Consider the following 13,616-nt stretch of genomic DNA (forward strand, 5'->3'; position numbering starts at 1 on the left):
TGCTGAGGTTATCAGCCAGGAGATTGGTCTTTGCCTGGGATGTAGGTTGCTACCAACTGTATGCTTTGTAGGATGCACCTTTCCCACAAGTGAACTGCTTCCCAACAGAGCTGGCATGATCAGACTCCTCCTCGTCGGTTTATATAGTACATCACTGTGACATTGTCAGTGAGTATTTGTACTGTTTTGTTTTGGATTAGAGGGAGGAAGTGTAAGCAAGCATTGCCAACTGACCTGAGCTCAAGCAGGTTGATATGTTATTTGGCTTCCTCCGGAGCTCATTGTGTCTGGACAACATGATGGCCTAGATGGACACCTTTTCCCACTATTGAAGCGTCCATGGAGATTGTTAATGGTGCTTGTGGTCATTTGAAGGATGCTTGTAATCTCCCTTGTCATTAAGGGTCCACCAGTGTGAGTGAGGCCTTTAACTTGGAGAGAATAGTGAGCCATTTGTTTATACGTTGGACATGTGGTCTGTATACTGAGTGTAACCGCACCTGGAATGGCTTCATATGGAGGCGTGCATACGATACCACAAACATGGCTGAGGACATGTGTCCCAGGAGTTGAGGACAATGTTGAACTGTTATGCACAGACTGGTCTGTGCCAAGTATATAAGGTCTACAATTGCTGTGAACCTCTGCTCTGAAAGGGAAGCTATCACTGTCCTGAAGTCCAGATGTGCTTCTATAAATTCTAGAGTCTGAGTAGGAGTGACTTTACACTTTGACAGATTTACCTGGAGACGTAGGTTGTCGAATAGGGCTCTGGTGATTTTGACTGCAGGTTCTGTCTTGTGCACTGTGGGACCCTTTTGTAGGCAGTCATCCAAGTATTGGACTATGATGATTCCCATTCTGCATCGGTGAGCTGCCACCACTGTGAGGACCTTTGAGAAGACCCATGGGACTGTTGAGAGTCTGAAGGGTAGCAATCTATATTGGAAGTGCAGATCCCCCATAGTGAACTGCAGAACGTGCCTGTGTGATAGATGTATCGAGATATAAAAATAGGTGTCCTGGAGGGCGAGGGTAGACAGCCAAGCTCCCTTTTCCAAGGCAGGAATGATAGTGGCTAGGGTCACCATCTTGAATCCTTGGGAGCAAACAAAGCGGTTGTCTTTGCAAAGGTCTAAAATAGGCCTCTATCCCTCCGTCTTCTTGGTAGTGAGGAAGTACTAGGAATAGAACTCCTTGACCTTGTGCTCTGGAGGTACTTTTTCTATGGCCCCCAGTTGGAGGAGGTGTTCTGCCTTTTGTACAAGCACATGTTTGAGAGAAGGGTCCCTGAAGAGGGACTGGCAAGGGGGGTTGAAGGGTGGAATAATTAAAAATTGGATGCAGTAACCGGCTTTGATTATTTTCATCACCCACCTGCCGGTGGTGATGGTACGCCAGGCTGGATTGAATGCAGCTAGTCTGGTGCCAAATGTTGTGGAGGATTTGAATTGCTGTCGTCAAACCCTTGACCAGAACTTCAAAACACCAGCATGAAGTGGATGGCTGCTGAGCTGCTTTCTGCTCAAGGGCCTGTCTGCACCTACTATGGCGCTGTCTGCGCCTGTTGCCATATTGTCTGGGTTGCTGACTGAAAGGTGTGGGTCTATACCTTTGCGTGAATGATCTTCCCTGTTTTCTTTTTGTGACAGGAACATGTATACTGAGTGTCTTTAGTGTGACCCGTGAATCCTCTAATGTGTGTGAGGCACTGGTGAATTCAGCAAAAAGCTTGGCCCCCTGGAAAGGCAAGTCTTCAACTGTGGCCGGGACATCTCTGGGAAATCCAGAGTTAGAGCCATGATACCCATCTCATCATGACCGCAAAGGTAATAGATCTTGTTGTGGTGTCTGCAGAGTCTAGCGTACTCTAAATGCTGTTCTGGAGATTAATGCATCCTCGTTACTGTTTGACTTAATTCTTCTCTTTTATTATCATGGATAAATTCAATAAAAGATGTAAGCTGCTCAAATATATTATGTATATTTGACAAGATGTGCCATATAATTGGAAATTCTGAGCTGGAGGCTGGCTGATGAGTATGCCTTCTTGCCCATCAAGTTTCATCTCTTCCAGTCCCTATCATAAGGGACTGTAAAGGTAGCCTGCTGTTTGCATCTCTAATTAACAGCATCCACCACCAGAGAATTTGGGGTGGGAAGGGAGAATAAATAGTTTGCTCCTTTGAGAGCAACATAGTGTTTTTGGTCTGACCTTTTGCTGGTGGGAAGTATTGTGGCTGGCGTCTGCCAGATGGTTTGTGCTGGGTCCATGAGAGCTTAATTCATGGGGATGGCAGTGTGTTTGTCAGCTTCTGCTGGGTATCTGGCATGGCTGAAAGGGAGATATGTAATGTATCTGCAACTCTCTCAAAAAGTTATTGAAACGATTTAAAATCATCACCTGAAATTGGAGGTGGGGGAACGATTGTGTTGTCTGGAGATGATGAAGATATATGTGTAGGTGGGGGCGAGTCGGGTGTCTGGTCCTTGCGTGTTACATCCACATCCTCCTCATCCTCCCATAAACCGCAGTAAGCGAGTGACTGAGCCATAGGAGCCTGAGATCTGGGAGCTGGATATGGCTGCTGTGGTTGTTGTGGCTGATGCATTCTGTAGGTTGCCCAAAGGTCCCAGTATGGCGAGCTGGGTGGAATGGGTGGTGGGAGCCATTGTGGTGGTTGCCACTGCTGTAGCTGTTGGCTGGGCTTAGGTGAGGAATGCCGAGAAATATGTACCTGAATGTGCTCATCATCCTCATCATCACTAGACAGAGGTGGTACTGAGGAAGCTGGGGTGAATGAGAGGCTGAATCTGGATGTGTTCAGGGTACCATGAGCTCTGCCATAGTAGTAAATGCTTGTGGTACTGGGGGAGAAGGAAGCAGTATGAGCACTGGTGGGATTTGTGGTGCTGGTACCAGCTACTTAGCCTGAGGCGGTGTTGACTGTTTTGTGTGCACCGCCAGTGCAGAACACTTGGTTGGTGCCGACATTACGGTCAGAAGTGGCATTATGGTACACAGTGCCAAGGCTGAGCATGGCCTGGTTGGTGCTGTGGCTTGTGCTGACAGCGCCTTGACTGGTGCTGACAAGGTTTTCTGTTTGGCCTGTTGGCACCTTGGAGAAGTGCAATTTCTTTTTTGGGTCTTGGCTTTTGTTGATGCCAGACCTGCCAGCTGCCTGTTTTTCAGGTGCCTTAGGTACTATCGGTGCCGAGGAATCTTTTTCTGGAGAAAGCATTGATCTCAGAGGAAGGGAGGGAATGGGACCTCTTTTTGGGCGCCTGAGCCCTGTTAAGGTCCTTTGGACTCAACTTGACGGGAGCCCCTCTCTCTCCGATGCCCACCAGGGAATGGTTGTCTAGCTGGCATAGTATGCTCTGGGTCAGAAGCTGGATGAGCAGTTTTATCCAGGTGCATCATTTTTAGCTCTAGTTCCCTGGCTTTTCTCATCCTGAATATCAGTTTTTTACAGTGGAGGCACTGTGCAGTGAAGTGCTCCTCACCTAAACAGTGGACACACTGTGAATGTCCGTCTGTTATAGGAATGGATATAGCCTGCAGCTCAAACACCTCTTAAAACCAGGAAAGTCAGGAATATCCCAGTAGAAAAGGAAAGGTCTTCAATCGGTTGCTGAAGAACAGCCCCATAGAAGTATACTAACTATATTACAACCAGTGAAGAATTTTTTTTAAACCTAGTACTAAAAATGAGTAAAAACAGTAACTAACACTTAACTATTAATAAACACTACTATTAACAACCACTAATTATCTAATTCTAACTCAGAGATGAGGGTGACTGCTAATCTCTGACTGAAGCTGGAGATGGTAGAGAAGTAACTGAAGGGACAGTTGGCTGCACATGTGGAATACCCGTTTCAAATGTTGTGCGCTGGCGGTCAACCACGGGCACTGCTACCTAAAATTTCTGATTAGAAGCGCAGCGGTGCTTAAGCACCTTAGGTGGAGCACCCATTGGGACACTCCTTGAAGAAGTAACCTCTTCTTCATGTGTCTGAAATGCCCAAGGGAGAGAACAATGCAACCTTGATGGATGGTAGACTGAAGAATTCTCAGTTAAACAATTCTTATAGAATTGCCCTGCCAAACACTGGCTAAGAATAAAATGTGCAGTTCAACACATAACAGTAACACCCCATATATCTGACCCTTCATTATCTGGCTCTTGTGTTAAGTGAACAACCACTGCACACAGATTTAGAAGCAAGTCATCTCTCCTGGGGGCTGCTAGATAGTCCTGCATCCTTTCACTTTCCCATTCTCCAGATAACCTGAATTTTTGATTAACTGATTTGGCCCCTGTCTCAATTAGCCTGGATAAACAGGTTTCCCAGTTAGCTAATATACAAAACTGTATAATAGATATATTTTAAGCAGACCATGGAGACAGCCTCAGACATAGTTAGGGCTGTCGATTTGTCATGGCATTTTGTGATAAAAATTATGGACCGGTCATGGTAAACTTAATAAGAGTCAGTTTTTATTATTTTGATAAACAATGCAGACACAAATAAGAAAGAGGGCCCCAGACAAGGGGAGGAGTTAGAAAGAGAGCTTACCCCACACTTACCCAGAAATGGATGCACCTGTGCTGTGGGACCAGGCCAGGCTCTCCACTCTTGGTGTTGAAACCCAGTGCACAGGGCAACAGCTCCTCTCAGGTTTAGCCTGGCTGTTTCTGTGTCATGACCAGGTATTGAGAGTGGGACAGCTGAGTCAAATCAGAATGAATGGAGTTGCAACCTGGTACATGGGACCATAGCACTACACCAATTGGATCCTAACAAGGATGAATTTAAGCATGCATTCCAGTGCTTTTTTAAATTGTGGGTATTAGACTCTAGTCCTGCTATCACACATGTATTTTTAGTAATGTTTAGTAATGTTGCAGAATCAAGGCCTTAAGACACAATTCTGCTCTCAATTCTGCTCAGCAATTCTCAATTACAATATTGTCTTCTATCTGAAATTGGAAATTCCCAGAGAAGTAAAAGAAAGGTTTGAACCTTGGGAGACAACTGTAACAGTTAAGATCCAACAAGGAGGGAATTGTACCCCATAAGAAAAACAATCACCTTAGCAGGCAAAAATTATCCCTCATTACTCTTCCTCTCATTTGAATTTTTCAGCTTTTCACAGCATCTTTTTTTAGAGCCTGGACAAAAGTACCCAAATAGGTGACCTAAGAATGTATAGGACATACATTTCTAATTCTGAGTAATTAATGAAAAGCCATTCCCTCTAACTACAATCAAAGCTTCCATATAGGGAAATGTAAACCAATTGATGCCATATGTCTACGTGAATGGTTATTCCAGATGTATTCCTTGGAGTCACAAAATACAAGTTCCTGTTTCCTTTAAATAACATATTCCTAAAAAGGCAAATTAAGTAATTTTTGGAGTAGACACTAGCTTGTTCAAAATGATAAAGAAATTTTTCAGTTTATACATTAGAATTCTCATTAAACTACTGTCTTAATAAAATCTATGTAAATTAACTATTGGAAATTTGTACCAACAGTTAATTGACACAACACTGTGAAAAAGTTCAGTGGCACTAACTTTAGCATTATATGATTAATGTTTGTGTCCAAAGGTAGCAAACTTTCACTTTTTCATGTTTTGAGGGGTAATAAAAAAAGATTCTTTCCTCATTAGCACAAAAGTACTACAGCCACACGAAGTAATTTGGTTTTATCAGGAATACTGGACAGAATACTGAGTGTGTCTAGAGGTGATTTTTTAACTAAAAATAACTCATGATTACTTGATCTTCACTTTAACATTAAGCTAAAACAAACAAATACAAGTTATTTTTGAGGGAATTTGCTGAACATTAGCAGTATTTGCTAAGAGAAGTTCTCTGGTTAGCAGCAATTCAGATTCTGTGAAGGCATCTCAGCAGCAGCTTTTCCACATTGCCCTGCCAATGACCTCAACCTTATTGGGCCATTTTCTCTGAGGGCGAGAAGTAATTAAGTTTCCTTGCTAAATCAGTCTTGACCCTGTCCTGAGCACAAACATCACTTAAACTTAATTATATATGGTGTTGTGAACAGTAGCCCATTAAGCAGTCTGCTGAGACCAGTAAACTCATTTTTGCAACATCTACAGGGGAGCAGATTTAAGTTCCTGTAACAGAAAGGTCATTACTTTATTCATTTAGTCACTTCTAGAATACATTTATTTTTCTTTGAGCAAACAGCAAACATTTATTTTTCTTTGAGCAAACAGTCCCTTAAGTGTATCAATATAATTTCAAAAACCATTATGTAAAGAAAGTGAATGAAAAGTCCACATTCTGGAAAGTTAAGAAATGCCAATATTAATAGTGCACTCTTATTTTTTTTCTGACATACACATATGCATCCTCTTTGATAAAAAAGTACAAACAGTTTGTCAATGTGGAGGGCATATTTTGAACCTGCCTATCAACAAGGAATTAATTTCCAAAAGGTTACAACTGACAGGAACATACTGGTTTCATGATATACAGTAGGAGAACTGCACCAACTCAGTTTATTCATGCTGACATTCCTGCTGCTGCTGGCAGATCAACTCCTCAGTCAGCATTACTATCTTACACTCTGAAGAAGTGGGTTGTGCCCACAAAAGCTCATACCACCATCTACATGTTTTGTTAGTCTATAAAGTGCTACCAGACCATTTGTTGTTTTTTAAGTTTATTCTGAAATAGTTCAAGAGAATATTTTGCATCGTTACAGACCAAAATGAGAGAAACCAATTTAACTCTGCAAAAATGTCAGAAAGTATTGGTGCAGTCACTATACACAGCATATAAAGCCATATGAGCGTTTACAGAAACAGCAACTGCATACAGAGCCTACAACTAGTGACATATGAGGACGGGCCTTAGCATTTAAGCTACTTTCCTACTAAGATAGCTTCTTTTAAACTGTATTGGTGTTTAAATGGTTGGGGCCTGACTGTTCTCCAAAGCAATATGCATCCACGTTTGGACTCTCAGAGTTATCTTGGAATTCTTCTGTCAAGAGACCATTTGCCCTTCAGCAGAAGTGATCAGAGGTTCCTATTCCCTAAACCAGTAGTCTCCAACCTTTAAAATATGAGATCACTTTTTGAATATAAGTGCAATCTAGGATCTACCTCAAATCCAAATACCTTTGCCCCACCTCCTTCATGCCCCTTCACCAAGGCCCCGCCCCTGATGACTCCATCCGTCCTCCATCCCCCATCCTTCCTCCTTTTCATCAGACAGGGGCAGAGGGTAGGGGTGCAAGCTTTAGTTTTGGGCTAAAGGATTTGGATTGTGAGAAGGGCTTTGAGCCTGAGGCAGGGGTTGGAGTGCAGTAGGTGGTTCAAGGTAAGGCTCTGTAAGGGAGTCTGGGTCTTGGGGGGCTCAAGGCTAGGGCAGGGGGTTCATGACTGGGGCAGGGATTCAGAATGCAGGCTCCAGCTGGACACTGCTTACCACAGGTGGCTCCTGTGGGGTGGTGCAGGGAGGCTCAGGCAGGCTCACCCCTTCCCTGGCCCTGCACCACTCCCAAAAGCAGCCGATAAACCCCATCCATCTCAAACCCTGTTGTGAACCCCTTCCCCGTTCTGTGGTGATAAAATACAGGGTGGGAGAGGGGAACTGCTCCAAGGCAAAGGGCAGGAGTTGCACAGCATGGGGGGAGGGGCAGTGGAAGTGCAAACCCTTGACAACTTCTTGGCCAAACCAGTCAAGATCACCTGTCAGAGGCTCCAAGATCTACCAGTAGATCCCAATATACTGGTTGGTGACCACCGCCCTAAACCAACAGTGGACAATAATTTTTAAAGGGGGGGCCACTTCACAAATTTCTGAAGTGGTCATGGGTCTCAAGCAGCTTTGGGAGCCAGGATACACCAACCAGCGCCCTCCCCTACATTCACAGCTGTTGGGAGAGGCGTGTCCTGCCTTGCCTCTCAGCCAACCAGCGACAGGCAGAGGCAGCCTGGAGTCTCCTCCCATCCACAGAAGAGCGGTTCACTATGCAGTGGAAGGGCCACATGGCACAGCAGCCTTAGAGCAGCCATGACCCAGGCAGCAGAGCTCAGCTGGCAGCCGGGAGGCATCGCAGGGCTAGGTAAGGGGGCTGGGCAAGCACTGGGGTTCCAGGGGCAGGGCTAGTGCTGAGGGGATCTGGGGGTGGGGGCTCTAAGAGGCAGGGGCTGACACTAGAGGGCAAAGCTAATACTTGGGTGCTCTGGGGCGGAGTTAGTACTGGGGATTTCTAAGGGGTGGGGCAGCTCTAAGAGGCAGCGAGGTGGTACCGGGAGGCTCTGGGGGCAGGGCCAGTAGTGAGGGTGATACAGGGGCAGGGCTGGCACTGGAGAGCACTGGGGAAGGGGCTTATATTGGGGACTGGCACTGGGAGGGGCCCTGTGGGGTTGGGTGCAGCAGGGCTCTAGAAACAGGAGGCTGGCACTGGGGGCTCTAAGGGGTGGGGGGCTGGCACTGAGGTGTTTGGGATGGGGGCTGGCATTGGGGAGCTCTGAGGGCAGGAGGCTGGCACTGGGAGGGTTGGGTGCAGGGGACTTTGGGGTCAATGGTTGGTGCTGGAGGGTAGTGGAGGGGTGCGTGGCTCTAGGGGCTAGGGCTGGCATTGGAGGGCTTGCAGGAACAGGGCTTTTTATACTACAGACCAGCAAACCCATTCACAAACTTTTGGCGGAGCGATAACATAGTATTTGCATAATGAATATGCAGATATGCAAATCAAATGTTACCAGCCCGCCAAAAGTTTGTGAATGGGTTTCCTGGTCTGTGGTATAAAAAAAGATTGGGAACCACTGATTTAAAGGGCTCGCAACTTCCAGGAGACCACCAGGCAATGTGGTAGCAACTGCTGGGCAGTTGCAAGCCCTTTTAATAAAAGCAACTGAAAGAGCTTGCAGGTCCCGACTCCACTCCTAACACATAGCCATGGCTGATAACACGTTTCCTGGCAGCCACCTCGAAGGCGCAAGCCCTTTAAATAGCAGGAGTTGAAAGTGCTCATGCCTCCCAGAAAATGTGTTAGGTGTGGGGCCAGGAGCTGACACAGGCCAGATGAAAGTGATAGGTGGGCCAGATCCAGGCCATTGACAGCCTCTTGCCTAACCCTGCCCTAAACCCACTAAACTATCTTAATCCATAGGACACCGTTGACAAGCCTCTCCCAGCCCCTACACAGTTCAGTGCTCTCATAGCTTTCCATAATTTTGTTAATTCTTTCATTTGTAGGAGGATATAACAAATGACATTAACAGGGTCAATTAACTTATCTCCAAAAGCTCTATGGTTTTGAAACTTTGATGCCTCTCCTGGGACATCCATTTTCACCAGTAAGTATGGCATCCATACAACAGGGGAAAATAATACATTTATTTCCACAGACCCAGAATCCACTGCATCCCATTCTCCACCCACAAAAGGACCCTGGAATCCATGGCATCTAGTAAAAATTAATATAAACTACCTATCTTGTTGTATTGTTCTCTGATTTTGGACTTTTTAAAAGTATCCTTCATACAAAGACTATTTAAATATTACATTTTGTGAACTATTACAACTAATCCAAGCACTCGGCCTTTAAAGTTTTGTAACTGGATGCACTGCGTATGTACCTAAAAAAACACAAGAGAGTTTGAAAGATGTCTATTTGAGCTACATTCTCTGCCAATACTGTAAAAAAAAGGCAATCGATATTATCTATTCCATTCATCTGTAATTCTTGTTTAACTCTCCTATTCCTGCGTTCATCATCATCATCAGCATCAACAACCATGAACTCAACTCCCATTGGTGTCAGATGCTTCCCTCACTATTTCCTTCCATCCTTCTCTGTCCAGCACAGAGTGGCTTAGTTTCTGTAGACTATATTCACACCAATCTACTATATCATCTACGCATTCCCTGTGGGGTCTGCCTCTCCTATTCGGACCATCCTTTATGCTGAATACCAGGGTCTTAACTTTCTTCCTGCTTTATACTAGTTTAAATCACTTATCCCCCATTATCAAAAATCACTGCCTAATGAAGAAATCCATCCTATACATTAAATATTATTTTGTATGATTATTTTATAATTTAATTTATTTAATTCAAATTCATAATATATGCCCTCTATTCATAGAAAATAAAGGAAAAGATACACATTTCAAAGTAGTATTTCAATGTATAAAATGCGTTCACATTTTAAATGTATGAAAATGACATTGAAAATTTTGGTGGTTTATGAATCAGGGAGGGAGGGATGCTTGGGACTGGGGCAATCCCGAGGGCAGGGTATGCTCCCAGCCAGCCTCTTCCATCTGATTGATGTGTCTGTCTCTTTTCTGTGTAGTTTTATGAGAAGCAATCCCATTCCAGACATCTCATTTTCTTGGCTCAGCCAAACCATTACATTGCTTTAAGTTATAAGAGGAAGTTGTATACAGAATTTAATGGTCCTAGTTCTTAACGGTTAGGGATTCTTAGACAAACAGACAGATGCACAGATAGACAGTCCCTCAAATAGATAGTAGATTATGGATTATGATGGGAGGAGTGCTTCATGATGATTTGCCATCAAAAAAAGAAGCTGCTCAGTGGTACTGATTATCAGCTTTATTTATTAAGTCAAAAAATTGTAATGAGCAGGGCTCGACAATTAATGTAATCTACTCGCCACGGGCGTGTAGATTACAAGCCGGTACAGCTGTGCCGTGCAGTCAGCGCATGCGCGGCGCGGTCTGCGCATGCGCCGTGTGCCGAACTGCACGGCTGGCGAGCGAGGCTCGCCGCGGTTTGGCGAGCCCTGGTAATGAGGCACATACAGGCTAAGGCATCAGCATCCATCCAGAAACTACTGCCAGCTGTTTGCACATAGCTAGATAACATAATTACAAACCCCTTGTTTACTTTGGTCTTGGTCATTTTTAGGCACCAAGGAGAGTACTGACTAATAGCTGGGTCTTCGGAGAATATCACCACAGAGAACTTGATTAAACAAAATGCTTAGTAGCACATTACATGCTATAAATGCACCCATAAACTGAAATTTGACAAAGTTGAACAGAAATACATTGAGCATCAAGAAAAAAGCAAAGATGCTGGGATAAGTCCAGCTATAGACCAGTGGTGCCACAACTTTTCCTTTCACATCCCCATCTTGTCAGCAATCTATTCATGCCTCGCCCCACCCACCATTACTACAGGGCGAAGACTTCCACCGTAACAGAACTTGGGCTGAAGACGGCACTAGGGACAGAATAGGAGATTGGTGAAGTTCTGGAATTAGAAGCTGAACTGACCTGGGAGGGAAAGTGAATGAAGGCAGAGCTGGACTGGAAGCAGTGCAGGGGGCTTAGTGTAGCTGCAGCTGAGGGCATAGCTAGGGAAGGAGTGAAGCTGAGACTGAGGCCAGAGTTGAGCTGGGAGCAGATCAGGGGGCAGAATGGAGCTGCATTTGGAAGCAGAGCTGGAGAGGGGCAGAACAGGAGGCAGAGTGGTTCTGCGGCAGGGGGCAGAATCAGTTCAGGTGTGGAGAGGAGCTATAGCTGAATTTGGAGCAGATCTTCGAGCACAGCGGGGCTATACCTCCCAATTTTCCTCCAAACCCACAGTTTGGAATCCACTCACTGTACAAGGCCCTATAGAATGCATCCCAAGAATAATACCTGCTTCTTCCATGGTAAGATGGAAGCCTGAAGGTGTCCATTAAGCACAGTTTCAATACATGAGATGGGTGAGAAAGTGTATGAAGCAGTCACTCTTAGCAAGACTGTTACCTAGAAGGTACCGTTGAGAATGAACACTGACTCAAAAGATACCAATGTATATACCATCGAGTATCATAAGAGGAGCGCAAAGTGTTACCAAAAGGTAAAAGAAACAGAAACAAACACTGGATTTTACTATTACAAACTGCTAATAAGCTGGAGTTCATAAATTGCCTACAGAGGCTCTACTGGATTGCAAAGTGGTGGCAAAGACCAATGAAAAGACTAAATACAGAGAAACGTGTTCTGTGAACTGAATTGAAGAACAGCAAATGCTTTAGTTGAAAGGCTTTTACAGCACTTATTGAAGATGCACTGTGGGATATGCATGTAATTTATATAACTTCCCCAGAAGTAACCAAGAACCATCTAGTCTCATTAGGTGTTTTTAAATGCCAAGAAGGATTAATTTCAAAGCTACTGCATAAACTTACATTCACTGGCAACCCAGCTGCAAATGACAGACCAGAGCTCTCTAATATCATGATAAAAGCAGCCTTCTGTAATGAAACAGTTCAACATGTTAGTCAATTGAATACTTCGGATCATGACTTCTTATGAAACTTTCACAAGCCAAAAAATTTCCTAGGTTCAGTCAATCTATGGACTAAAGCTGTGCTTAAATGCCAAGAAGAAAATCAGAGTTAAAGTGTCAAAGACCATTTACAGAGCTAACCACAGATAGGTCACTGTTTGCCCATTTCTTGGTCATGTACAGATTACAGAGATCATGGGCAGCAACAAAAATTCAAAGACCATTCAGAACTGAGTGATGTCATGAATAAGTCTATTTCTGCAAAGCTCCACCTGCGGAAAACGAAATTCAGGGCTTGAGGGTGTATCTCCCACTCGTGCTTCTGGTGGAAACAATGACTCAGATGGTCTTCTGCGATATTTTGTTCACCTGGGAGATATACTGCAGATATGCTGAAGGATGCACCATGTCCATAATTCAATGGCTTCGTTGCAAAGATGGTATGATTTGCCCCCTCTGTGTATATTATCACTGCCTTGCATTGAATTAAGGAAAGGAAGTTCTTGCATACTCTTCTTACTGCTCATAACTCAAACACGTTGCATGGGAGACCATCTTCTGTGCATACTGTGTCCTATCTCTCCAGTGAAGCGTCGGTCATTAAGTGGACAAATGGGGTTGACTGGTAAAAAGGAACCTCCAAGCAGAGATTGCTTTGGTGCAGCCACTATGTGAGGGATTCCTTGACCTTGTTTGTAGGGCTGAACATCCTATGTACTGAGTGCCTGTAAGGGCGGAAGCACGTGTGTAGCCACATTTGCAGAGTCTGCATGTGTAACTTTGCATCAGGAACTATGATTGTCATTGCTGACATGTGGCCTAGTAATTGTAGGAATTGCCTGGTGGATACCGGGGAGCTGTTTATGATTGTTTTTGCTAGGGTAACTAGGGCATGGAATCTTGGCAGAGGTAGCCGGGCCTGTGCTCGTATGCAGTCCAGCATGGCACCTATGAATTCCAATGCTTGAAATGGTGTAAGATTTGACTTTTGCGTGTTTATTTGTAGCCCTATCTTTGTAAAGAGCTTGATTGTGGCCTTGGTGAATTGTTTCGCCTGTTGCTCTGTTGGAGCCACTATCAGGCAATCATCTAAGTAAAGGAAGATCACTATGCCTGATTTTCTTAGATGGGCCATTGCTACTACCAGAGTCTTGGGAAAGGCCCTGGGTGCTGCTGACAAACCGAACAGTAAGACTCAGTACTGATAATGCTGATCTTGTAGCATAAACTTGAGGAACTTTCTGTGAGATGGTCTTATTGCTACATGACAGTATGCATCCTGAATGTTGAGGGACGACATCCA

The 13,616-nt window shown here is 44.5% G+C and overlaps 1 protein-coding gene across 2 annotated transcripts in view; it reads right to left on the reverse strand.

Moving 5' to 3' along the window:
* The window catches only part of TMEM135 (transmembrane protein 135), a 351,254-nt gene that overhangs the window by 164,165 nt on the left and 173,473 nt on the right, over positions 1-13,616 (reverse strand). The window lies entirely within an intron of this gene.

The sequence above is a fragment of the Pelodiscus sinensis genome, chromosome 1 (genome assembly GCF_052426305.1).
Source record: "Pelodiscus sinensis isolate ZL-2025 chromosome 1, ASM5242630v1, whole genome shotgun sequence".
NCBI lineage: Eukaryota > Metazoa > Chordata > Testudines > Trionychidae > Pelodiscus > Pelodiscus sinensis.